This window comes from Balaenoptera musculus, chromosome 18 (genome assembly GCF_009873245.2).
Source record: "Balaenoptera musculus isolate JJ_BM4_2016_0621 chromosome 18, mBalMus1.pri.v3, whole genome shotgun sequence".
NCBI classification, from domain to species: Eukaryota; Metazoa; Chordata; class Mammalia; order Artiodactyla; family Balaenopteridae; genus Balaenoptera; species Balaenoptera musculus.
The window spans coordinates 6242671-6267812 of NC_045802.1; the positions used below are offsets into that span (position 1 = coordinate 6242671).

General features: G+C 43.9%; 1 protein-coding gene across 7 annotated transcripts in view; it reads left to right on the plus strand.

Annotated features, from left to right (window-relative positions):
* The window catches only part of MTUS2 (microtubule associated scaffold protein 2), a 489522-nt gene that overhangs the window by 29509 nt on the left and 434871 nt on the right, over nt 1-25142 (plus strand). Inside the window, exon 5 of one of the 7 annotated variants that reach the window (XM_036831699.1) lies at nt 20647-20738. The exons of 4 other annotated variants lie outside the window; for them this stretch is intronic. The gene's annotated coding sequence lies outside the window, so the exon portion shown is untranslated. Of the gene's footprint in view, nt 1-15650; nt 16020-20532; nt 20591-20646; nt 20739-25142 lie in introns of those variants that run through there. 2 more of the 7 variants (XM_036831701.1, XM_036831702.1) reach the window with 2 other exon arrangements.

Sequence of the window (25142 nt, forward strand, 5' to 3'; positions counted from 1 at the left end):
GATGGAGTTCATCTTGAATGACCATGTGTACCTGAAGCTTTAGGGTATCTGATCTACAGAAAAAAGGAGATTGGAGTACTTGTTTCAAAAACGTTGTCATATGTATATGTGTGTGTCTGTGTGTATGTATTTTGGGTTGACCAAAAAGTTCGTTTGCATTTTTCCGTAACATCTTTGGGAAAACCTGAACAAACGTTTTGGCCAACCCAGTATGTGTGTATGTGTATGTGTATATATATATATATACACATACACATATAGACACGTATATTATGTTAAATAGTTCAGGAGGTATTTATTGGGTGATTATTATGTATTGGGTACTATGCAGACGTCGTGGATGCAAAGATAAATATGACATGGTCCTTGCCTTCCAGAAACCTGGAGTCTAGGAGGAGACAGAGACAGGTGAGTAAGCAGTTCAGGTACAGGTGGAGGGGGCTTTCACCTGGGGCTTGAAGTGTATGCAGTTCTGGAGGCCCTTCTTAAAAAATGTACAAAATTACAAAAAGAGCATCAGATAGAGAAACGAATGTTTATTTAGGAAGTGTCAGCTCCCACACCTGGGCCGTGGGAGGCACCCAGAGCAGGTAGAGCACCTGAGGAGGACCCAGCGCCCGCCTGTGGGCCTTGGGAGCCGCTTCCCAGAGGAGGTGGTACTGGGGCGTGTCTTGTCTCCACTCTTGCCCCCCACGCCTGTTCTCCCACCAGCAGCCAGAGGGAGCCTTTGACACCCGCTGCAGATGACATCGCTCCCTGCTCGCAGGTCTCCACTTGCTCTCCATCCTCGCAGAACAAACCCCACGCCCTTCCTCCTTCGCCCCCTGGCTCCTAATGCGCCACCTGCCCGCCTTGCCGTTCATCCTCTTCCTGAGCCAGGTTCGCCTGGGCCACCCCTCCGCTCGCTCGCATGCTTCCGGCCCCGTGCGTGGCCTGTGGTCTGCTCCTACGCCGCGTGCCGGCTGCCCCCGCGTGGCCCTCGGAAGGGCCTTCCTGGCCACGCCCGGCATTCTCTGCCCTCTTCCTCCCGAGTTCTCTTCCTCAGAGCACCATCACGGTGCCGCATACTCACTTGTTCGTCTGTCTCCCCGGCTGGAACGTAGGCTCTGGGAGGAGGTCTGGTTCTCCGCTTCTCTCTCACCCCCTGGAGTGGGGTCTGGCACACAGGAGACCCCGGTTAACTATCTGTTAGATGACCAGGTGAATGAGGGTAGCTGGGACGGTACTTGGGGACTTTGTTCTCAGCGGCTTGCCAAAAGGGAAGTTAATGGTCTTCCAGGGCTCGAAATATTTTGAAAGGCTAAAATCGTGTTTGATTCTGAGCAACATAAAATTTACAGAATTTCTAAATTCTTTGGAAAAAAACTTCCCTGCCAGATTTCCTCTGGACGGCCAGCATCTGATTACCTGAAATAGGTCTGATTCTGTGTTGTAACACCTCTAGTTTTGCTGTTTCTAATGCTTCCTCTGGATGTGGTTGGAAGAGATTTAAGGTAAAGAAGTGGGAGAGGGAAGGAAAAGTTAAAGTGTGTGTGTGGTGGGGATGCAAGTTTAAAGAGCTGCAAAAATCCCATATAAAATGTTTCCTTCTCATTATGCATTTGTTAAACGATCTGAAAACGGGTTTGATCATGAAAACAGTGGCATGCTGACCGGGAAGGTGATCTCTGTTCTTTATGTTCCTTCGGGACACACAGTCCTCTTCGCTAGGATGGCAGTTTGCAAAGTGGGCTGTGTCCTGAGTGAGTGCCATGGGGAGGCTCCTGAAATTCCTTTGTGGTTGGAGAATGAGGCAGAAACTAAGCCTTATTATGTTTTGCTCTAAGGACGGACACAGGCAGCTTCGCTTGGTCACCTGTAATGCTCTGAACTGAGGTGTCCGGAGGGCGTGATGGGAGGTCACGCCTGGAAGGAAAGAGCGACAACTTCACACCTCTGTCCCCTTTGCAGGGTGAAGTAGATTTACAAATCACATTATCTGGTTTTAACTAAATTAACCTAGAAACTGACTATCGTAGTAGCCAGTGAAAGTGCAAATGAACATCCAGAAAATGGCAGAATTGATACGGTTTCTGCTGCTCCTTGTATGAGAATTTCCTTAGCCAAGTAAAAGATAAAATGATAGCCTAATCCTATTGGACAAGAAGTTGGCCAGAAATTCAAAATCACCAGGATTATCTGAAATGCGGATTTAGAGCTGTGATTGTAACACTGTATCTTCTCCTAACTGGGTAGTAGTAAGTCTTCTTATATTAGTTACTGGTCAGAATACAGGTATGTACAATTTATAAATGAACAAGTTCACACATGTTGGGGGATGTATGCTCGAAGTGTCTTACCGTTTGGGGGCGTCCACTCAAGAAAGCTTAGTGCCCACTGCTCAACGGTCCTGCTGTTCAAAAGTGTGGTCCCCAGACGTGGGACCCTTTTAGAAATGAAGACTCTCGGGCTCCCACCTCAGACCTCCAGAATCAGCATCTGCATCTCACCAGGCTCCCAGGCGGTTTGTAGGCACATCACAGTTTGGGAAATGCTGCTCTAGGACGCATTTTATAACATCGCTTCTGGGCTTTTGACGTCAGGGAGTGATTTCCCCACACAAGAAATCGTAGAATTAAACAAGTTTGGTTTTGAATCTTCCTTCTGTCACTTACAAACTTGACCTCAGGCAGTTCAGTGAACATCCGAGACCCTGTTTCCACGTCTGTAAAGTAGAGAGAACAGTACCTGCCTCCTGGGTGTGTGTAGGGACCCCCTGTGCGTGAAGCAGGAAGAGGAGGGGGTCGGTGAGCGTGGGTTCAGTCCCTCCTTCCTCCCCTCGGCCTCCTTAGTCTGTGAACCTTCAGCAGGGGGGATGGCTTATCTTACAATTTCAGAGCACAGAGGTCTTTAAACTTTTTGCTCAGGTACCTCCTAAAAGAGTTTTGAAAAATCGCGTACACCGTCTCGCTTTTTAAAGTTAACATCGAAAAATTTCATCACAAGTTTAAAGAGTTGCAAAATAATCCCTAGGTTATTGGGAATACGGATAATTTAAAATAAAACTGGTGGTGTCGCTCTTTCCAATCTAGCCAATGGAATAAAAAGCCAGGAGATTTGATAGACTCTCAGTGGGGGGCTGTGGAGTGGGAGGAGCCAGAGTTCACCGGCCCCTGACCTTGAACTTCGGTGGTGTCTCCAGAAGCAGCTGAGTCCCCTGGTGGCTCCAGCTCCTACTGGCCGGGCCGGGCCAGGCTCCCGGGGGTCCCGGCTTCTTCCTGGGGTTGCTGCCCCCCGGGGCTCTGGTCACACTGGGGGGCTGGCGCTGACTCCCGGCACTTGCTCCTCCGTCTGGCTCCCTGGTTCCCAGCGGGTTTCTCACCTCTTCGTGCATTTGCGTGACCAATTCCCTGCATTAATGCCCTCTGTGACAGATACTTAAAGCGGATTCTGTTTTCCCTGGTAAGAGTCTGACTGACACCCCAGTCTTTATCTCTGTACCAGTATTTGGAATTGTCCCATTGTCACCTGAAGAGTTTAAAGCCTGAATCAACGCCCTAGAGAAAGATTCAGGGTGTGTGAAGGGTGTGCTTTCCTTAAAAACTGCAAGACAGGCAGATGCGAGGAGGAAAGATACTCCCAGCAGCAGGATTTGGGGGAAAAGTACATATAGGAGATAAGGATCTATAAACCGATTCCCTTAAAACGAGCGCCCCTGAAAAGCCTTTGTGTGCTCTAGGGTGAAGTTGGCTGCCTCGCAAAGGCACATGGGATGCTGCTTTGAGTAAATGGGTGACCGCGTGTGTCCCAAAGTCCCAGATATCCAGGGAGCCTTCTCTAGCACTCGTGGGGCCCAAACTCAGGCCAGCTCAGTGAAACGGGTGCCGAGTCTGCTGCATCCTGAGGCTGCACCTGACGGTTGCCTGGACCGGGCTTCTCCAAGGGCCGGCCCTGGCTGAGCAGGGAGAGCCGCCAGGAGCCGGGGCTGGCGGCAGGTAGGAAGCCCATGGGAAGCCCCAGCAGTCACACCGTCAGCTGGGAGCTGGAAGCGAGCTGCTTCCCTCACTGCGCCGCCAAGCGTGCTGAGGTCCGCGCTTCTGTGCACCTGCCGCCTGGCTTTGGAGCTCTGCCACTTACCTGGGGAGATCTCTTTGACAAATTTGGTTACAGAATGTCAGGTGCATTTATGGGCTAGCCGGCTAATCTGGAAATAGCCTAAGGAGGATTTATAAAACAACTGCTTTCACTGGCCAGGGAGTCCTCCCCCCCAGAAGAGTACTGTTTAGCACCTTGGTCGGCTTTTTGCTGTGGTTTTTGTGAAGTTGCAAATATATCCTCAACTGCAGTCCATATTAAAATGGAACGAGAGGGGTAGAGTGAAAAATACCAAACAACAGCAACAGCAATGAAAGAACACGAAACAAACCTCAAAACTGAAAGCGGCGCTTATGCAGAGAGAGACTGTGTCCTGTGTGGAGTGCTGGCTGGGCTGGGCTGGGCTGGGTGCTGTCCCCGGGGCTCATGTTCTCCAAAGTTCCTAGTTCTCACCGTGAACTTATCGGGTGGATGTTGTCACTGAGCCCGTTTTATTGATGGGGAAGCTGAGAGTCGCTTGCCTAGAGCCGCACAGATAACAGGAGGCGTAGCTGAAGTTGAACCAGGCATCCTGGCTCCAGAACCCAACTTCTCAGCCACTGAATCAGCCTCTGAGCCCATTAGCCGCCCACTCTGTAAGGAGCTGTGGACATTTCCCGAGGAGGCTGGTTGCCCTCTGCCTGGCTCCCCTGGGAAGGGAGGACCTTGGTTGTTGAGGGTATTGAGACAAGGTTCAATTTACTTTTTAGCAATTAATGCTGTTTCAAAGAGCCATCCTGGGTACCGAATCCGCAGTTTCTTCTAGGGAATGCTGTACCATCTGAGAAAATCTGGGAAGATAATAGTTCTGAGAGACAAAGGCAAGCCTTCTTAAACTTAGAAATTTGACCTTCCAATGAATGATTCTTCTTTTTTAAAAATCCAGAAGATTAAAGTCATACGGTCTGTGGGTTTTCTGGAGGGATTAAAGATCAGAGATAGTTTTTTGGAAGCTGTCACGTGGGGAATGGGAGAGAGATCCAGACCAGAACAAAGTTGGCTCTTGAAAGAGAAGGTAAAGCATTAAATACGTTGGGGGTGGGTGGGTGGGTGGTGGTAACCGGGAAGCGAGAGGGCTTTAGACCAGTACCAGGAGGCAGCAAGAACCAGGGAACAGGCTGCCTTTTGGGAAAGTGGGAAGCAGATAATAGTTTTGGAAGTCAAACTACAGAACGGCCCTTTTCAAGTTTTTACATAAATAAGGAAGGAATGAAAATACACTTGAAGTGGTGATGTGGAAATAACAGCGAAGGGCTTGTTGGTGGAGCTTTGATGACCAGTACCTAAGAATGTGTTCAGGGAAAGAGAACATACACACATGGGGCGGAGGAGATGCCTCCTTAAGTTCAAGTTTGCACAGTCTAACCTTATCATTTCACTTTGGTATTTCCAGTGTTAGTCGTCATCAGTCAGTCCATCCGTCCGTCCATCCATCCATCCATCCATCCATCATTTCCGTAAATACCTTCGAGCTTCTGGTACATGCCAGGCCCTGGGCTGGGTGCTAAGGACACTGTGGAGAACAAAGCCACACGTGGCCCCTGCTGTGTTAATACCATTAAAAAGCCCCAGTATAGATGATTATAGCCGCAGCACTCAGCACTGTGCAGGGCAGCTCCGTGCTCTGGATGTCAGATGATCCGACCTAATAAAAGAACGAGAAGAAGGAAGCCATCACGTGAGGTTGAGCCACTTCCCTGGGAGGCAGGGCACGCGCATCTTCCCCAAGATTGAAATTCTTTTACAGGAAGGATTCTCAAATGAAGTTATCCAGGGATCCAGGGCCTTTTCTACCTTGTGTTCTTTTTTACATTTATACCAGGTCAGTTATACTAGGGTTGTAGCTCAGAAATTAAACCCATGGCAACGGCAGCAACACTGAATTGCGGACCTGCCTTTTTCACTGACCTGCTGTATAAAATAAAATTAAGACTAACATTTGCATAGCAATTAGTAGCTGGCCAAGTGCTTTCATGTGCTCGCTTCAGCTTGTATCTGCTTTATCCCAGCCCTCCTTCCTCTCTCTCCTCATCCGCCTACCTCCCTGGTCGGTAGGACAGGAGGGACCTTATTATCATCCCAGCAACGTCAAATGCACTTTGAAGATTTGCTGCACTGGAGATTAAAAACAAAATCATCACGTGTGCCCACCCTCTCCCCGTCTCAACCTCAGCAGCTAGCGAGGGGGACAGATCCTTTCAGATACAATGTGTGAGTTTCTCTGAGGCAGACAGAGGGTTCTGGGAGTGTGAGGCGGGAACCCCTACCTCGTGGGTGTGCGGGGGTGGAGGTTTCTGCAGAGTTTTAAAGAATGAGTAAGATTCAGTTGGAAAAGGACCGTGGGTGAGGGCAGGTTCAGACAGAGGATGAGCTTTGCTAGAGGAGGAGGTGGGAAGGCTGCAGTTGGAGAGCGTGTGCTCTAGAGCGTGAGTTCAGTCCTCTGCGTTCTTTGATTAAAGGATAAAACTTCCCTTTGCTTCTGAACTGAAAAAAAAAAAAACAAACAAGCTGCCGTTGACGCCAGATCCTCCCTTTCCATCTCCAGGGCTCATTCCCTGAACTAAGCCGCATTCGGATGGGGGAGGGAAGGGAGAAGGGGGGAGAAGGTTAAGACACCGCCTGTCGGGAGGGGTAGGGCGCCAGGAGCAAGGGGGCTTTGAACCGGCATCAACGGGCAGCAAGGACAAGGGAACAGGCTACTTTTGGGGGAGGGGGAAGTAGATAATGGGAGGTGATTTTTTAAGGTGTCATTTTGGGCGCCTTTATCAGGCTCAAGTGCAGAGCTAAGCCCTGTGCAGCTGTCACATGTGCCCTTTACGCCGACCCTCTGAATTAGGTGTCGCTGTCTCCATTGTACCTTACAAGAATCTGAGGCCCAGTGGGGTTGGAACCAGGGTGGACCTCACCCCGCCCTGCCCTGCCCTGCTTCCGTTGTCAGGCCTGCAAGGCTTGGGTGAGGCCTGTGAGCTGCCGGCGGCATTGTCCTGGGCTGGACCGTCTGCAGACAGTCCCCAGGCTCGTCTGGCATGGCTGGATTCTTCGGAGACATAATGAACGAAAGGACTTGGGGGACTGCTTGAGGGCCTCATCCCTGCAGTATAGTCCTTTCTGTGGACAAACGTGTTTGTAGACCCATGTGTAAGCTGGGCCTGTCTGTGCGAGGCTTCGCTTTCTAGGACGCGGAGTCCGTGAGCCGCATGCTGGCTTCCAAACTATAGTAATTAAGGCGTTTATGAGTTAGCACTGCTCGCTGTAATACGGAGGACAAGTAGCTACTGTTAACTACCGAGGTAAAGCTTGATTTTCATAAAACATCTTGACTTTTTAAAGGCATGGGGTAAATCATCCTGTAACTGATTTAAGAAAGACTGTTTATTTACGGAGCTTCGCAGAGAAACATCATACAGAGAGAAGAGATCTAGTATGGGAGATGCGTGTGTTGCCCAAGAAAAACGTTTCTGTAGGAAAACAGCCTGCTGGTCAGATGGGGGAAGGAGCGCAAGCCTTCCTGATCACTTGCTTCCCCTGAAACTTGACGGGAGACAGACTGGGGGTTTTTATATCAGAATGAACCTTGCTGATCAATAAACTTCATTCTGCCTACTTTTGTTGCAAAACCTTGAGCCTGGGGGGGAGGTGGAATTAGGGGGAGGGATTTAAATTGTATGTAGTTGTGATCAGTTAGACAAAGCGGCAGATATCTTTGACAAGATGGATTTAGAATTTGCTTAACTGCTATTTGCTACAGTGTTCTGCCATCTGTAAGGAAAGCTCCCATTTGGAGATATAATCAAAATAATATTTCTAGATTTTACTGAGGGTCCTCCTCCCTTAAACAAATACTGTTGTTTCTTCTTTCCAAGTAACTGTCTTCATTTTCTGTGAAACAAGCAAACAACTGGTTTGTTAGAGGAGAAGTGAGTCAGCATTCCTAGCAGGCAGCCCTTTGTTGGCTTTTTGTGGGAATCCAGGAATTTGATTTTCTTCCTCCTAAAAGGATAGTGTCTGAAAAGACGTGAGCAGAGAACATCTGAGGACTCAGTGGGTACCATCACTTGAGCTGAGAGGTTGGAAGGAGAGATTTGGACTGGGAACTAGGTCTTGACATTTTCAGACACCGCATGTGAAGGCATTGGAGAGACCCAGTGTAATTAGAACAGCAGGGAAACTAGATCGGGGCTGGGCTGTCTTGCCTTCAGTCCTAAGGAGAAAGCAGGCAGCAGAGCGCATCCTAACACCGCGCTACCTGGCTCCCCATTTTACCTTGAGATAGATGCGTACTGGGCCTAGCCCTTCAGCTGGAAGTGAAGGTTTGTGGTCTGTCTCCTCCCTCCTCTGTCCTCTCTTCTCACTGCTTCTCTCTGTGTGCTGGACACTGGAGGAATTGGGACAAGTTCTTTTGGTGCTGCTTTTAGAGAAACGCACTAAATCTATATGTGAAATCCCCCCCCCCCACTCCCCACGCGCACTGTCTTTGCAGACGTTGTCGTTATGCATGGGGTGAGGTGTGACCGGCATTCGCTCACGTTTTGTGTCTGCCTGTGTAGCTCCCTGCTGGACTGCTCTAGTCTAGCCTCACAGCAGGAACCCTCCTGGCCCGTGGCAGGTGCCTTGCTAGTTCTGTCAGTTACAAAGGCTGTTCTTATCCAAGAATCAGTCTGTTAGGGAATCTCATCAGGCCCAGAGAGCCAGCGGACAGAGATGGTTGAGCCTCTGCCGCTCATGGATGGGGCCGATCAGGGGTGGTGCCCCTTGATGGAGTGACTCCGCTGGCCCTGACGGGTGGGGGAGGTTAGTTTCCCCAGTGCCCTGGCGTGAACAGAGGAAGCGTCCCCCGGCGTGGGGATGGTGTATAAAATGAGAAGTAGTAGGCGGGGGAGTGGAGTGCATTTGGACTGCTAAAGTGTGTGTGAGATTGTGAAGATTAATTGCCTGTTGGATAAATGATGGTCAGAATCGTGCGGGAGAATTAATCGCGGACAGCCTGCACATCCACATAAAGCCCTACAAGATTATTGTTCTGCGTGTAGTTGGGAGACTAGGAGGCCAGACAGGCCTGTGTGGGTACAGTTCTGCCCCTTACTAGCTTTTCTGAGCCTCAGTTTCTCTTATTCTAAAATGAGAACAGCCAGCCCAAGGGCTGCTTTGAAGAGTAAATTAAATGGGTGTGTTTGTGTTCATAAATTGAAAACTCCCCGGCACTTAATAGGCAGTTGGCAGGCAGTAGCTGCTATTATATCAAGGCCAAAGTATGATCTTTGGGAATAGTCTTCAGAAGTCAGGAGTCTTGGAGCTTTGTCCATGTTGTTTTTGCTGAGCCCAGAACAGTGCCTGGCACGTCATGGGCACTCAGTCCAGCAGGCCCTTGGTACCCACAGGTTCTGCATCCTCAGATTCAACTAACTGGGGATTCAACCAACTGTGGGTTGAAAATATTTGGGGAAAAAAATTCCAGAAAATTTCAAAAAGTGGAACTTGAATTTGCCACGCCTGCAACTACATACATAGCATTTACATTGTATTTACAACTATGTACATACATTACATTGTATAGGTATCATAAGTAATCTAGAGATGATTTAAAGTATACGAGAACATGTGCCTAGGTTGTATGCAGATACCACATCACTTTATAGCAGGGACTTGAGCATCCACGGATTTGGGTATCCAAGGGAGTCCTGGAACCAGTCCCCTGCAGATACCAATGGACAACTGTACTTACCCGGGTGTGGAAGAATCTGGATAGGAGGCAGATTTCTGTATGTTCAGCGACTGAGGAGTGTATGTGTGAAAGGGAGATGCGACCACTTGGGAGACTTGTGTTGGGAAAGGCAGCCTGGGCCTGGTTTCCCTGACCCTGTTCCCAGAGATTCCCAGAGGACTCCCCATGGGTTCCCCCCTTAGATTTTTGGGGCAACCCTCCTCCCCCTACACACCCAGCTCCCAAAAGTATGTGGGAAAGAAAATCTTTTTTATTTTCATCCTTAACATAGGAGGGAGAGGCTAACATTTACAAAAGGACTTAATCAGAAATAGACTCTGCCATACACACACACACACACACACACACACACACACACACATATCCCCTTCCCCACCCCACACTTGACTTTAATGTACATGTGTGACAAGAAAAGTAACACTAATCAATCTGAATGGGATTATTCAACAATATTGGTGGCATAGCTGGTTTGAAATTTGGAAATCATTCATTTGGGGTGACACCTGGTAAGATATATGCCCACTCCAGGTGATTAAATAGTAAGACCACCAACAACAATACAATCAAACATCAGAAAAACTAGAAGAAAATAGAATGTGATATTCATGAGGTCCCTGGAGGGTAGATGACTTTCAAGGATGAGAAGTGATCCAGGGATTTCACTACATAAAAGTGAAATCATCTGATGTGAAAACAAAACGTAGCCAGAGTGGAAAGTGTATTGGCTGCAAATATGATCAAGTATTAATGTTTGTTATATATACAAAGAGCTTATCTAGGTTGATAAATAGTAGATAGGTGGGAAAAAAGCAAACAATTTGGAAGAAATGGAGCTGATAAACATGTGGAAAGAGGTCAGTTTCAGTGGAATCAAATAAATGCCAGTGGAAGAAGCTACCACTTTTATCTACTACACTTGAAAAACTCAATGAAAACAATACTTGGGCTGGCAAGGGTATGCTCTCATACATTTTTGGTTGTGTTGTAAGTCAGTGTAAAATTTTCAGAAAGCAGTTGGACAGGCAATCCCCAAATCAATAAAGGCATGAATATCTAGTGATTTAGTGTTCTGGGAATTTATCCTAAGGAGATAGTACGAAAAAGAAAACCATCTACACACAGGATGTTTGCTGTAGTTTCATTTGTAATAGCAGAAAATTGGAAACATCTTAAAAGCTAAGGGAGTGGGACACGTCTCGTCTCGTGGATGAATTCTAAAGTCATTGAAAGTGATTTTGAAGCTGATCATAATATGGAAAAAATGTATAATGTTGACTGAATAATAGGAATACCATTTTACATCCAAAATGACTTAAGCTAAACATGTATGAAAAGAGAAGAAATATGTACTAATAGATATTTCCCATTGGACTGCTGATGCTAAGGTTTTGTTTTATAGTTTCAAACCATATGTATTTAAATAATTATCGTTAGAGGGTGAGCAATAAGAAGAAGAAATTAAGATTTTCTACGAACATATAAAAGTCATTTGCATGGTACTTGGCGTCCTGTTTCTGCACGTTCCAGTTCTTTGTAGGAGAGAGTTTTGATAATTAAGCCCCATCTTTATCCACCGATAGTTAAAGCAGAGTCCCAGGCTCATCAAATTCAAATCCTCTTCTGCTTTTCCCCCTTCCTCCAGCTTCCCTCCCTTCACATAAGCAATTGGTTTCCTTGACTCTCAGGAACTAGCCCAGAGGCTGTTTTGTCCCCCAGACAAATAGTTGATTCCGTATTAAAATTCATTCCCTTTTCTGATTAACAAGTTCAAGTCCTGTACAGCCCTCCCACTCAGTTACCATTCGTTGGTTTGAGAACACACCTCACCCCCTGGAAAACTGCTGAGATGGACACAATCACCATCGAGCCCTGTGGTTCCGCCCTGGGTTATTATGCAGGAACCCGCAGTGCCATTAGAGGTGTGTGCGCCCCAAGGTTTGCAAGCCTTCTAACATAGCCCAGGGCTGAGGGACTTTGACCTTGGACAGGAGAGGTTAATACTAACCACCTCAGCACTTCTGCTCCTCGGCGGTGGGTGCAAAGTAAGCTTTGTGCACCTGTCTGTGTGTTCGCCTGGAGTAGGCTTTCCAGTGAGGGAAAGAGAACTCGTTTTAGCAGAAGAATAATGTTTCACAGGTGCCGCAAGGGTTTTAGGTTCTGCTGAAAACAGATATGCTTTAATATAAAGTTGATTTTCAGGCTCCAGCCCCCATACAGTCCTTCTTTGGAGTTCAGAAATCATGGGTTAGGAGTCACTAATTATATCCCTGAGACTCTGGCTTTCTTCTCCTGCCACTTTGCCCACTTCTGAGAATCTGTGGAGATTAATTTAGGCAACCTAACCAGCCTCGCCTCTCCCCCTATATATTCACAAATGCAGGAAGTTTTCTTACAAGCATCTCCCTGTTGTGAGTTCCCAGTGTAACAAATGTTAACTACATAGTAACCATAGTAGGTATTTTATTATAAGGGTCATTGTTTCCTACACTATTTTATGGAGAAGACAAGGTTAACCTGATTTCCAGTTATTGGGCCAACCCACATAGATCAAAATTTGAGCTGTGCTCATGTCCAGACGGGAGAGCTCTGGGCTTTAAGAATGTGTCAAGGCAAGTGCTTGGCACCTGTAGCTACTGAAATTCCCAGGCTTCCTGGCTCATCAGGGGTTGTACTAATTGGTCAGGTGAGGAGTGTCTGCTGTAATTTACTAGGTTTCTGCTGCTGCCATTGTCACTGCTCACAGGGCCCAACTCGGCGTCTGGGTGGCTTAGTGGAACCGAAAGCCTGAAGGGGTGGATGTGGGTATAGGAGGTGCTTGAAGGATACTCTGGTTTCTGAGGCACTGACTTCATTCATTTATTCAGTATATACTTCTTGAGTCCTTATTATTTGTCATCACTAATCTTTTTTTTGTCTCTAGAAGTTTTTTTTAACAGCTTTATTGAAGTATAATTGCTTTATAATGGTGTGTTAGTTTCTGCTTTATAACAAAGTGAATCAGCTATACATATACATATATCCCCATATCTCTTCCCTCTTGCGTCTCCCTCCCTCCCACCCTCCCTATCCCACCCCTCTAGGTGGTCACAAAGCACCGAGCTGATCTCCCTGTGCTATGCGGCTGCTTCCCACTAGCTATCGGTTTTACATTTGGTAGTGTATATATGTCCATGTCATCACTAATCTTGTGTTTCTTTCCCACTCTCTTGAACCTAGCTATAAGCAGGCCAACCAAATTGTTAGAGAAGGGGATGGATTAACCCTCCTGTGGATTGAACATAGTTCCACTGTGTTCACAAACATCACACATAAGACACTGTGTTATGTTTCCTGGCAGTACTCTTGACTCCAGCGGGCTGTCTTGCCAGTGAATACTGTTGGTCACCAAGAGATTCAAGTTAGATGGTGGGTGGCTTGGCCAGTTCATCACCATCTCTGGAAAGCACATTTCAAGTTCCTGTAGCTTTTTTTTTTTGGTCAAGGAAGGGCAGCAACTTGGTTTAGTATTCCATTTCACAATAATAGAATGGAATAAGGGCTTTATGTTCTGTTGGGTTCATTTCTCTAAGACTTTATCCTCTGAGTGATTAAAAGCCAAAGTGTCTGATGGAGAGTGTTCCATGAAAGCATTGAAGGGAATAAGCAATCCTCTGTTGTGTCCTCAGAACTAAGCAAAACGACTGGAGAGTGCCAACCATCAACACAGCAGGGTCTTCAGTACAGAGACGGGTACGCAGAAAGGTGTTCATTTCTCCTTAAAATAGCCTTTAAAAACAGAACCGTGTTTCCTGCAATGCTGTGTGTAGGAGGACAGGAATTAGAGCCAACGGAATATTCTAGGGGTTCAGTAAAATATTTTGAGCCAGAATAAACCTGAGAGCTCTGGACTTTATATGAGCTTATTGTCTACTTGAGGTGGTAGCATTTATAATGACCTTATGTAAGCTACCTCCGTCCCTCTTTTGGAGTGAGATAAAAAATTGATAAATAATGAAGGTGACAGTGCCAGGTTGTAAATGTGTCAGAATGAGCGTGTGGTGTCCCATGCACTCCTAGGAGGAGTTTGGGGTATGGAGTGGTAGGAGGGAGGTGAGAAAGCTTTCTGGGGGAGACTCAACTGGTGTGCCGGGACCAGCAGCGTGGAGTCCTGAATCCAGTTTCTGAGAATACAGCCTAAACTGTTTTGTTTTTTTTAATAAATTTATTTATTTATATTTATTTTTGGCTGCGTTGGGTCTTCGTTTGTGCGAGGGCTTTCTCTAGTTGCGGCGAGCGGGGGCCACTCTTCATTGCGGTGCGTGGGCCTCTCACTGTCGCGGCCTCTCCCGTTGCGGAGCACAGGCTCCAGACGCGCAGGCTCAGTAGTTGTGGCGCATGGGCTTAGTTGCTCCGCGGTATGTGAGATCTTCCCAGACCAGGGCACGAACCCGTGTCCCCTGCATTGGCAGGCGGATTCTCAACCACTGCACCACCAGGGAAGCCCGCCTAAACTGTTTTATAACTTATAATCCAGTTTTTTTGGTTACCTGCAAAGAATTAGGGGACTTTGGCTCTCAGTCTTATGTGAAAAGCATAATAACAAGCAGGTGAGCAAAACAAAAATCTTTAAAAAGGCTACTCTGGTGTTTTTTTTTCACCATTTAATAAATTTTAAACAAGTCATGATTGGTAGAAGAGCAGTTAATATTCATTGAATTAGTGGCTAAAGACCATGACTTTTAAAACCCTACAGTGGTAGCTTGATGGTGACCAAACTAAATCAAAAGATTGAAAAGGCGTGGGCCTGAAATTTTGCTTGGTCAAGAAGTTGTAGGGTTTTAAACTCACTAAACAAAAACACCCCACTCAGATTCTTCACACCTAAGATGCCAGTTCCTTTAGGACCACTGGGCATTTTCAGCCTCTTCTGGGGAAAAATTGGGTGATTCCCTAGAGAGAGAGAAGTTGACGGACAAATAAGAACCGTGGTTATAAGTCTGTGGTCAGCAGTTTATTTTCATTGTATTGTCCTTTTATTTTAAACATTTGTTTGTTTTTGCCCCCCTCTATGTAGTTGCCGGCTACTAGTAACTGAATTTTTTGGTTAGCATAGACCCAGCTGCTCTTGGAGAATATGAAATCATAGTTGCAGTCTTCACTTAAAATTTGAAATAAAATATAAAGAACTTTCAAGTGAATACAGCAAAGGAGCATGAGTGTGCATGTGTATGTATGTATATGTATGTGTGTGCGTGTGAGTGTGTCTGTTTAGCGGCTCAGCCTGTCTGTGAAGCAGTTGGTAGCTTGGGAAGCAAATTGTAACAAGCGTAAGAATCACAGGTATAGCTTCCAGGGTCCAGCCCCTGAGATTCTGGCCGAGTAGCTCTGGGTTGGAATTCAGGAATCTGCATTTCTGATAAGTATTGGTAAAGACGGGGCTTCGGCTGTCACAAAGGCCCGTGATTTAGAGAAGCACTGCTTTAGAGGCGTGAACTTGGAGCTAATGGAGCCCCTTCCATTTTCACTCTGGTTCTAGCTCTTTCCCCAGTCCTCTGGGTCAGACCCTCACTCATGTGTCAGAGTCAAATTAAAATGATGAAATACCCAGAAAATATGAAATGTTCATATTCAGTTGGCAGAGTGCCCAGCTGTTCTCAGCCGTTTGTGCTTCCCGGCGTGACTCTGGATTCCCGGGTAAGTGCTGGTAATGAGAGGCTGGGCGCGGTTATGCAAATTGTTTCAGCACCGAGTCTCCACCACTGGCTGCACGTCTTAAACTGGGAGAAAATATACCCTGTGGTGTGTGATAGTCAGGATTTCAGCTGTTGGGGGAACCTCCTGTACCGTGTGATGGATTGTGGTATTTCTAGCGTGTTCCAACCCAAATTAGCCCGTTGATTGGGCTGGCTTGGAAAGAGAAGTGTCACCGGGAACAGAGCCTCCGGTTTTCCCAGTGGGGACATCTTAGGGAAGACGGGGTCTCCGGGATGCTCAGCTGCTATGCTCTTTGTAATTGCTCTTCTCTTGTGATTTCCTTGATGAATGAGCCAAACTGTTTTCTTGAACACAAAACTGGAAACAAACCATCTGAGGCTGTGGGAGAACTGCGCTTCGAACTCCTACTTTTCTTCATTTCAAAAGCTCATAAATTGTTTCTGGGGGTTTCTTACAGGAGTAAACACTGGAGGAGCGGCGTCCGCGGATGGTATGTTTAAGTTTTCACGAGGAGTGCATTTGAGTGCTTCCCCAGCTAGGTGGTTCTGATGCTGATTAGCGGGACGATGCTTGCGGTCCGCACGGGCGCACATGTGTGCGCTGCATTTTGCACCTGCATACGAGACGGTGGCCACTGTGACTGGTGCTGTTTACTGCACCATCTCATTGTTTTGATCCTGTTTGAGCTTAAGTGTTAATTTATCCATAGCTCACCTGAAGCTGTGTGAATTTTCTTTTTTTCTTCCGGTGAAATTCAGGCGACTGGAGCATCATTTTCCTGAACTTGAAATAGTTGGTAAGCATAGATGATGGTAGAAGTGTGCAGGTAAGGGTGTGGCAGGAACAAAGAAGCGCTGGGGCCACCTCCTGCTTCTCGGCACATGGCCTTTGATGGTTCTGTTATTCATCCCCGCGGCATCTGTGCTTCTGCACTGCCGAGAACTGTGGGTTAGGAATGTGCCGTGTGAAAATACTAACATGACTGATTCTTGCTTTGCAGCTAGGTTTTCACGTTTGTTTTCAGATGGTTTGAAGTAAATACTGAGATTTATTACAAACTCTCTGCACAGAATTCTTATATTAAAGATAGTTTACATAAGATTTAAGCAGTGGTTTGCAAATAATGGTTTTAGGACAAACTATTGAATTTTCATTTTAACTTGTAGAATTTTGATTTAGCTTTTATTTTTGGTTGAGAACTAGGCAGGTAGGTTTCTCTGTCTTGTATAATTTGATAGGATTTGATAGTAGGAGGATTGGATATCCTCCTGTGTATGACTTCCAGGCCTGCATTTTAAAGTTGCTACATCCTGCTTTTAAAAATCTATTTAATGATGGAGGGTTGATTGAAATTTTAAAATGAATTTTAAAACGCTAAGTTTTTGAGGACAGTAACAGATCATGAATGCATCAAAATGCAGCATTTTACACCTACTACCTGAAGCAAACGTTCAAGTTACAGAAATAATCCCTAAATCCCTGCAAGTCTGTGAAAAAGTAAGCAAAAGTCTTAAATCGTAACTACTGTCCTGCAGTGGTAGGTGGGGGAGGGCAGAATGGTGGTGAAAGAATGTGCTGGTTAGCCTTGTGTAAGACAGATGCCAAGAATGGCAAAATGTTTAGCTTCTAAAAGACCTTTGCCTCTTTGTATTAAGCAAACCCTCCTCTTTCTGTTACTACTCAGTAAACTTGCTTGTGGCTGTCCCGCATTGGGGTATGTAACCATACCTCTTTCTCGTCTTCCCACTTTCCCCCTCATATTTGATTTAATATTGATTAAAAACTTAAGGAAAAAAATTATAAGAAAAAAATGGAGGCGGGGCACTGTATTGACCAATAATGCAGAGTGACAGTTCTAGACCTCCTGCCTGTGCCAGGGGCTTTCGGAGGAGGAGAAATGTTATCCAGAACTTGGCAAAAATCTCCTATGCAAAGTCAAAGGTTCGCTACTTTCCTGCCAAACATCACTTTGGATTGCTTAAAATATATCCAGTGGGAGGAAAGGTTGATACGAGAAGACTCACGTTGTATCAGTATTTAAGTTCCCTGGTAACGCTTCAACAGGGCATTGGGGTTTCCTTCAATACTCAGGTGAAGCATATTGGCAGTTCCTGCATCAGGTGGAGAGCGTGAGTCCAGCAGCTGTCCTGAGGATGTCTCACCTAGACCGCGTCGTTGCTGTTTTGCGCCCATGACTGACGGTGGCAGCTTCTTATCTTTCTCCTGAAATCCTGGTGCAGGGAACCAGGGGAGCGATTGCCAGTGCTGAGCCTCTTCTGCCCCGCTGTCGTAACCAAGATGTGTGCTGTTGGCTCCGACTCCAGGGTCCTGGGACAGTAACAGTCCTTTGAAGGGAATCCCGAAAAGACCCCCGCAAATAATTCGGCGACCACATAATCTTCATACCTACTTCTAAGGAATTCAAAGCACTTTCTGTTCGTATCATTCATTTTTGTCTACCCGTAGCAGACATGAAGGGGTCACAGGGCTGCTTTAAGGAAAACAGGAGGAGGAAATGGTTGTCGGAAGGATGGCATTTTCTCTCAAATTAAGAACCTAGTCAGTTTTGGATGTGCGTTTTAGCCTACTCAGGTGAAAATTCACACTGCAGTATAGTAATGTGTGATTTACTACCCTATGGTAGTGTTGTCCTGTATGACAAATTCATCTGTTTCTTGCCTTGGAACCTGTATTTCTGTGGTGGTTTAACTCTCTCCCAGAGTCATCAGTAAGCAGTGACAATACTGGTGGTTTTCTGTTCGTTTATGCCGGAGATCTAGGAAGCTCTCTATCATCCTTCTGGGTTGTGCTGTAGGGGGAGGAACAGGGTGACCCTTCTGGTGTTAGACTGTGGGTCCTGGGTTCCATCTGCCCAGGGTGTCCCTTCCATGCGGTTTGCTACTGCTTGTATTTCTCCTCGTGCTAGAGTTTCATCCATTAGCAGGACTCAGGCCTTATAAAGGGAAAAATTGGATTTAAATTAGTGCATTCATAGCTTTTTGGATTTCAGGGACTAGAGAGCTATGGGAAAAATCTTCCAAATTTTTATTTTGCCAACGAAGTAGTTAAAAAAATCTTCAGTCACCTACCACCATCACTGTCATTCTTTCCTTGCTTTTGTTGCCTATAGAGAGTTCATGAAGGAAAGGATATTTTAACTCCAGAAAGGTAGGAAAGCTGTAATCTCAGACTATCGGTCCTTTAGAGACAGAGTAAATTGAGCTTTATAAAGAGTTCACTATATGTCATCCTTTTTTTTTTTTTTTTTTAATTTCACTGTAGGCTGACTGGTTAGAACTTTATTTCAGACCAGAGTCTGGGAAGCACTGGGCGGGGTGATCTCTAGGATTCCTCTCGGCATCCCCCTTCTGTAACTTGAGTGGGTGTAGGATCCTCTTGGTTTCTCTTTAGCTCTTGGGTGCAAGCAGAAAGGAGGAGGTTGGTAAACGTAAGTGCAATACAGGACAATTGCCAGCAACTTCTCTTTCAAAACCACCCAGCTGTAATGTTTACACAGCGTTGATTTGCTCCTCTGCAAATCAGCCGCAGATCCTTTTCGAAGGGAAGAAATATTTAGAGCTACTGAAGAGCTCTTTAGAATCTTGACTCTGCCTTCAACTGCTACCCTAGTTGGACCTAACTCTCTTAACTTGCTCTGGCTTTCTAGGTCCTCAAAGCTAGGTGAGTAAAGCTTCCAGTGAGTTTAACTGGGTAGCTCGTTGTTCAGATGACTTCACATTGGCATTGATCATAGAGCCCTTTCAAAGCTATTAAATTCCAGTTCGTTTTCACTGGAAAGTGATTTTAAAGTAATTTTACAATGGCTGTAATTTAAAAGTAATTTTACAATGGCTGGAGTTTCATTGGTCCATCTGTAAATTGTGGTTATCATTGTGAAGAAGGGCTCTTTTTCCTTTTTGATAAAGGGTTTTGTTGAAAAGAACTAGTGTCAAAAAAATTAAGGGAGCAGATCCCTGTATGTTTTGTGTCTGTTTTCTGTGCAATACAGAGTCTGTTTTGGTTATCATAAGGTTTTTGAACTACTTTAAAATGTTCACCCTTGGGCCAACACAGACTCTGATTTCTTCATACACATTGGAAAAAAGTATGTGGAATATGCTTAGATTCAAAGTTTTACTTAAAAAAAAACTTAGGTCTTAAGGAGGAATCCAAATGAAATACCTCTTCTTGTCTGAGTTGTAAAACAAAAACAATCGTGATATTTAAATGAAAAAAATTGGTTTCTGTTCATAGATATTAAGAATGTATAAGTAAGTAAGAATTATTCTCATTAAAAAGATTTATAGCAATTTTAAAGTGATTATTTTGTAGGTTTGCTATTTGTAATGTTCTAGAATTTGTTTTATTCATCACTTGTTTTGCCAACTAAAACCCAAACTAAAAAACTTAAAGTGTTTTTAAATTTAAAAATTGATGAGACTTGCGTAGGTGGCAGAATGCCAGGAAGGACCAGATTCTTAGCTGCCTACACACTATTATTCTGAGATGCTGTTATTTATTTTTAAAATCATTTTTAAACAATTTATTTTATTGAAGTATAGTTGATTTACAATGTTGTGTTAATTTCTCCTATACAGCAGAGTGACTCAGTTATGCATATATACATATATATATTCTTTTTCATATTCTTTTCTATTATGGTTTATCACAGGATATTGAATACAGTTCCCTGTGCTGTATACAGTAGGACCTTGTTGTTTATCCATTCTATATATAATAGTTTGTGTGAGATGCTGTTATTTAAACAGTTTAGCTAACAGCTGAAACATGACTTTCTCTGAGGGGGTTTTAGCCTTCCTAATCTCTTGGCCCTTCTTGCCTTCCTTCAGAATTAAGGAGCCTGATCTTGGATATTGGATCAGTGTTTTGTTCCCGCATAGATAATAAATTCTGAAGCAGAGAGTCTCTGTCCTTGAAGAGTTGCCTTCATATGCTTGTGCAGAACACCTAGTTAAGATTAGTTAAATAATGACATTTATTAGCACACATAAATATGGAAGCCAGAAGGTGGGGTAGGATTCGATGTGACATCATCTAGAGGTGCCAGCTCCATTTCCATGGGAATGTCTTGGCTCTCCCCTCCTCCATTTCCTCAGGCCATCGTAGAGAAGGCTGCAGCATCTCCAAGCCTCTCAACTCAACACACAGTCTAGAGGAAGAGAAAACGACTTCCTGGAGGTCCCACAAGGTAGGGGAAAGTCTTTTCCAAAAGGTTCCCGGGAAGCAGTCTTTGTGGATCTTTGACTAAGGCTGAGTCACAGACCCATTCCTGAACCCGTCTTTGGTGATGGGAATGGAATTGCCCTTGGATCAATCAGGGTGAACCGTAGAGCCGGGGGTGTGGCCAGCTTCTCCTGGGGGGATGCCTTGGAGAAGTGAATACCTGAACAAAGTCAGGTTCATCAGGAAGGAGGGCGGATGACCGACACAGTATCCCCTACGCTCCCTGTTGAGTCCCCGGTACCTAGAACAATGCCTGGCACATAATAGGTTGTCTGTAAATATTTATTAATTTGTTCTTTTATCTTCTGGCGTCATTTCTCAGACTCTTTGTTTTCTTTTGTTTCCTGGGACATAAACATTTATACCTTGCTTATTATTATCTTACTTTTAAAAGCTATTTTAAAAACATTTATGTAAATAGCCTGTTGCTATTTCACAATTAATAGAATTATTAAAAATAACTTATAACTAAAACAACTTGAGAGGTACGTGTTTAGACAACTTTGCTAGCGTATCCCATTCTAAGGGCTCATCTTGAATGAAACTAAAAAAGCAAATTTGATCTATTATTTATAACTTGTAAGCCAGTGGAAGTATAACAGAGAATGTCATCTTATAATGATGGCATATGGTAGGAAGCATAAAATCTCACATTACTTGTCGACACTTGTTCAGTTAAACGAAGTGAGTTTAGTGTGAGATTACTATAAATCCTGTAACTAAGGCGGTGATAATGTTGCTTTAGTAAAGGGATCTGTTAAGAAGATACTCAGAAGCTTCCCCACTGATCTGTAGTAATATGGGTACATGTATATTTTACCTGTTGATGTCATAAACTGTAATTCAGTTCTGATATTTAATTAAGTATGTTTAGCGTCCAGATAACGGATGCCCTGGCTGATCCTCTGCTCTGGTGCTTGTTGCCTCACAGGCAGCACAGACCTTAGAGGTACTGGCTCCTGTGTTTCACCACATCCCAACATGTGGTCCTTTGCACTTGGAAATGAAGCTACTGACCTGCTGAGTATAGAGCGTGGTCTGTGTGTTTTCGCTAGTTATGGTGCAAGGTTTGTACTTAATCATTTGAGTCATGGCTGGTGTATTAGGGTGCATGCTTTGTGGCTCCGAAAGGTTTTCATTGATGTGTATGAGGATCAAACCTACTTTTTGATGGCCTTTAGTCTAATGGTTCGGAATACTTTCAAACATTGAGCTTTGTGGCTTACAAAATGATGTATTTTCTTCAAGTGCCTGGTGGTGGATAGGAAAACTCAGGTGAGAATGGGCTTTTCCCCAGATCATCTCTGGAACCAGTGAGAAACAAAGTTTAATTACTATTTAAGACTTCCTTTTCTTACCCCCCCCCCCCCATTTTCATATTCCTCTGTGTTGTTAATTCCAAGTAGGAAGTTCACATTTTAGACCTGAATGCAGGGTCGTGGCGTTGAGGGCAGGGTTTACTTCCCGGAATGTTTGTTTCATTGGTTGCCTTGAGACTTCTCCAGGCCCATTGTTTTATGTACTAGTGGTATGAAACCTTGATGGGGGGCTCTCCTTGTTTGAGTTCACTCTTGAAACATCCTTGTTGCAAATTTGAGAGATGCATATCTCTTCGACAGGTATATTGCTATGTGTGTTTTAAGAGAGAGTTTTAAATGATTTTCGTTGAACAGTTGAGCCCCTTGATGATCCAGCAGAGGTTGAAAATTGATGTGAGTGAGAAATTCTAAAGTGAGGAGAGAATTTCCCTTTAGCATTGAGTGGCCAGTTGACATTGATACTCGGGATGTATCCAGGCACCATGAGCATGGTCAAGTGATTTTCAGGGTCAGTGCTCAACAACCTGTGAGGAGAACAGAGACGGTAAAGGTGGATGGATTGACTCGGGTCAGTGAGCCAAGGGGGGCAAGAAGTTGAAGTTGTTTGTACTAATAATTTCTGAAGCGATAGCTCATGGGGTTGAGGCAAAGAAATGGTGCTAGGAAGGATCCGATATAGTGAAAAAAGACCGAGGTTCAGCTACTAGAAGACTCTATTCACCATTTCATTAAACATTTAGGCAACTTTTGCTGAAATTTTATTTCACCAACACTTTGTCTTACATTTCTGTTCAACACATTCTGGTTAATACTGTGATTTAAGGAAGAAATCAGTATTCATTGTGCTTAGCTCACACCCATTCTGAAAAATTATGAAAAAAGCATTTGTTCTTGGTGAAATTGGAATCTCATTTCCTTCCTGTCTGTTCCTTGCTGTTTCTTACTACAGATCACTCCAGGCTAATGAGAAAAAATTAAATGAATTTTATCAAGAACAGAATAAATATAGCAAGGTTGATCCCTGAATATTTATGAAACATAGCAGTAAATGAATAAAGGAAGGCATTAATAAAGTTTGTTGTTCTCTCTTGGATTTTGTGAAATGGAAAATCAGAGTCCAGGAATCATGGTAAATACTCTGACATATCCATGCTAATAATTTAGATCATAACACTGTATTTCTCCACCAAAAAGCAAAGGTTAGAAGAAAAGGAAAATTAAATATTGAAAAAAATCTATGGATTTTGTAATAGGAAAAATAAATTTTAACGTAACATGCATAATTTGGAAAATTTGGGAATATATATAAAAAGGAAAAGAAAAACTGAACGTTAGTCATACTAGTCAGCAATAATCCCAGATAATGTTTTGAGTATTTTATTCCAGATTTTGTTTTCCTGTGTATAGTTTTTTTTTTTTATTACTGTGGTTGGGGTTATTTTTAGTAAGTTTCAAGCATTTATGTTACATGAAAAGATAAGGTGGACAGCTGGAGAGAAAGATGACTGTTTCACCCATGGTTAAGAGTACAGTATGGTCTATTGTTGAGAGAAATCTTATAAAATATGGAGTTCTAGAAAAGACTATAGTTATATATTTGGCTTTTTATTTAATATATTTTTATAGAACTATGCCTGTAAAAACGAAAGACGAAAGACCTAGAATAGCCAAGAGAATTTTGTAAAAGATTATAGTTGGAGGACTTAATGTTACTGAATTTGGTATTGGCCTAAGGACAGACAAAGATCAATGGAACAGAATAAAAAGCCCAGAAATAAACCCGCACATTTAAGGTCAATTGATTTTTGACAGAGGTGCCAAAGTATTTCAGAGGGGGAAGGATAGTCTTTTCAATGCATGTTGCTGGAACAATTGAACATCTACGTGCAAAACAGTGAATTTAGACTCTTATCTCACATCAAATGCAAAAATTATCTCAAAGTGAATCGTGGACCTAAATTTAAGAATTAAAACTGTAAAACTGTAAAAAATTTAAAATTAAAACTGTAAAACTGTAAAACTGTAAAACTCCTACTCCTCCTGTAAAACTCCTTTGTGTGTGACTTTGCACGGAAAAGATTTCTTAGGTATGACATCAAAAGCGTGACCCATGACAACCTTAATAAATCAGACTTCACTAAAATTAAAAACTTCTGCTTTTCAAAAAACAACATGAGAAAATGGAAAGACAAGCCACAATTTAAAACTTTTGTTCTGCAAAAGGTCTTCTTAAGAGGATGAAAAGACAAGCTCCAGACTGGAGAAAATATTTCTAAACTACATATCAAAAAAATGGACACTATCTAGAATATATAAAGAGCTCTCAAAACTTCAGTAGTAATGAACAAAAATTCCAGTTGGAAAATGGGCAGAGAACATAAGCATGAACAGACTTTATGGATATTTCACTGAAGAAGGATACGCAGATGGCAAATAAGCACATGAAAAGATGTTCAGATCATTAGCCATCAGGGAAATGCACATTAAAACCACAATAAAATATTGCTACACACCTATCAGAATGGCTAAAATAAAAAATAGTGACTTTGAAGATAAAAATGGTGAGCTTAATTTAAAAAAATTGTGACACTAGCAAATGCTGCTGAAGATGCAGAAAAACTGGATCACTGATATATTTTCTGGTCAGAATGTAAAATGCTACAGCCACTCTGGAATCCAGCCTGGTAGTTTCCTGTAAATCTAAACATGTCTTTACTAGCAATTGCACTATTGGGTGTATATCCCAGAGAAATGAAAAGGTACGTTCACGTGTAAACCTGTACACAAATGTTCATAGCAGCTTTATTCAGAATATTGAAAAAGTGAAAACTATCCAGATGTCCTTTAATGGGTGAATGTTTAAACAGCTGTGATATAGCCATACCATGGAATACGATGTAGTGGTAAAAAGGATCAGTACATGTGACAACTTAGATGCATCTCCAGGGAGTTATGTTGCATGAAAAAAGCCAATATCAAAAGGTTAAATAGTCTGTTAATACAGCGTTCTTAAAAGAACAGAAGTATGAAGATGGAGAACAGATTAGTGG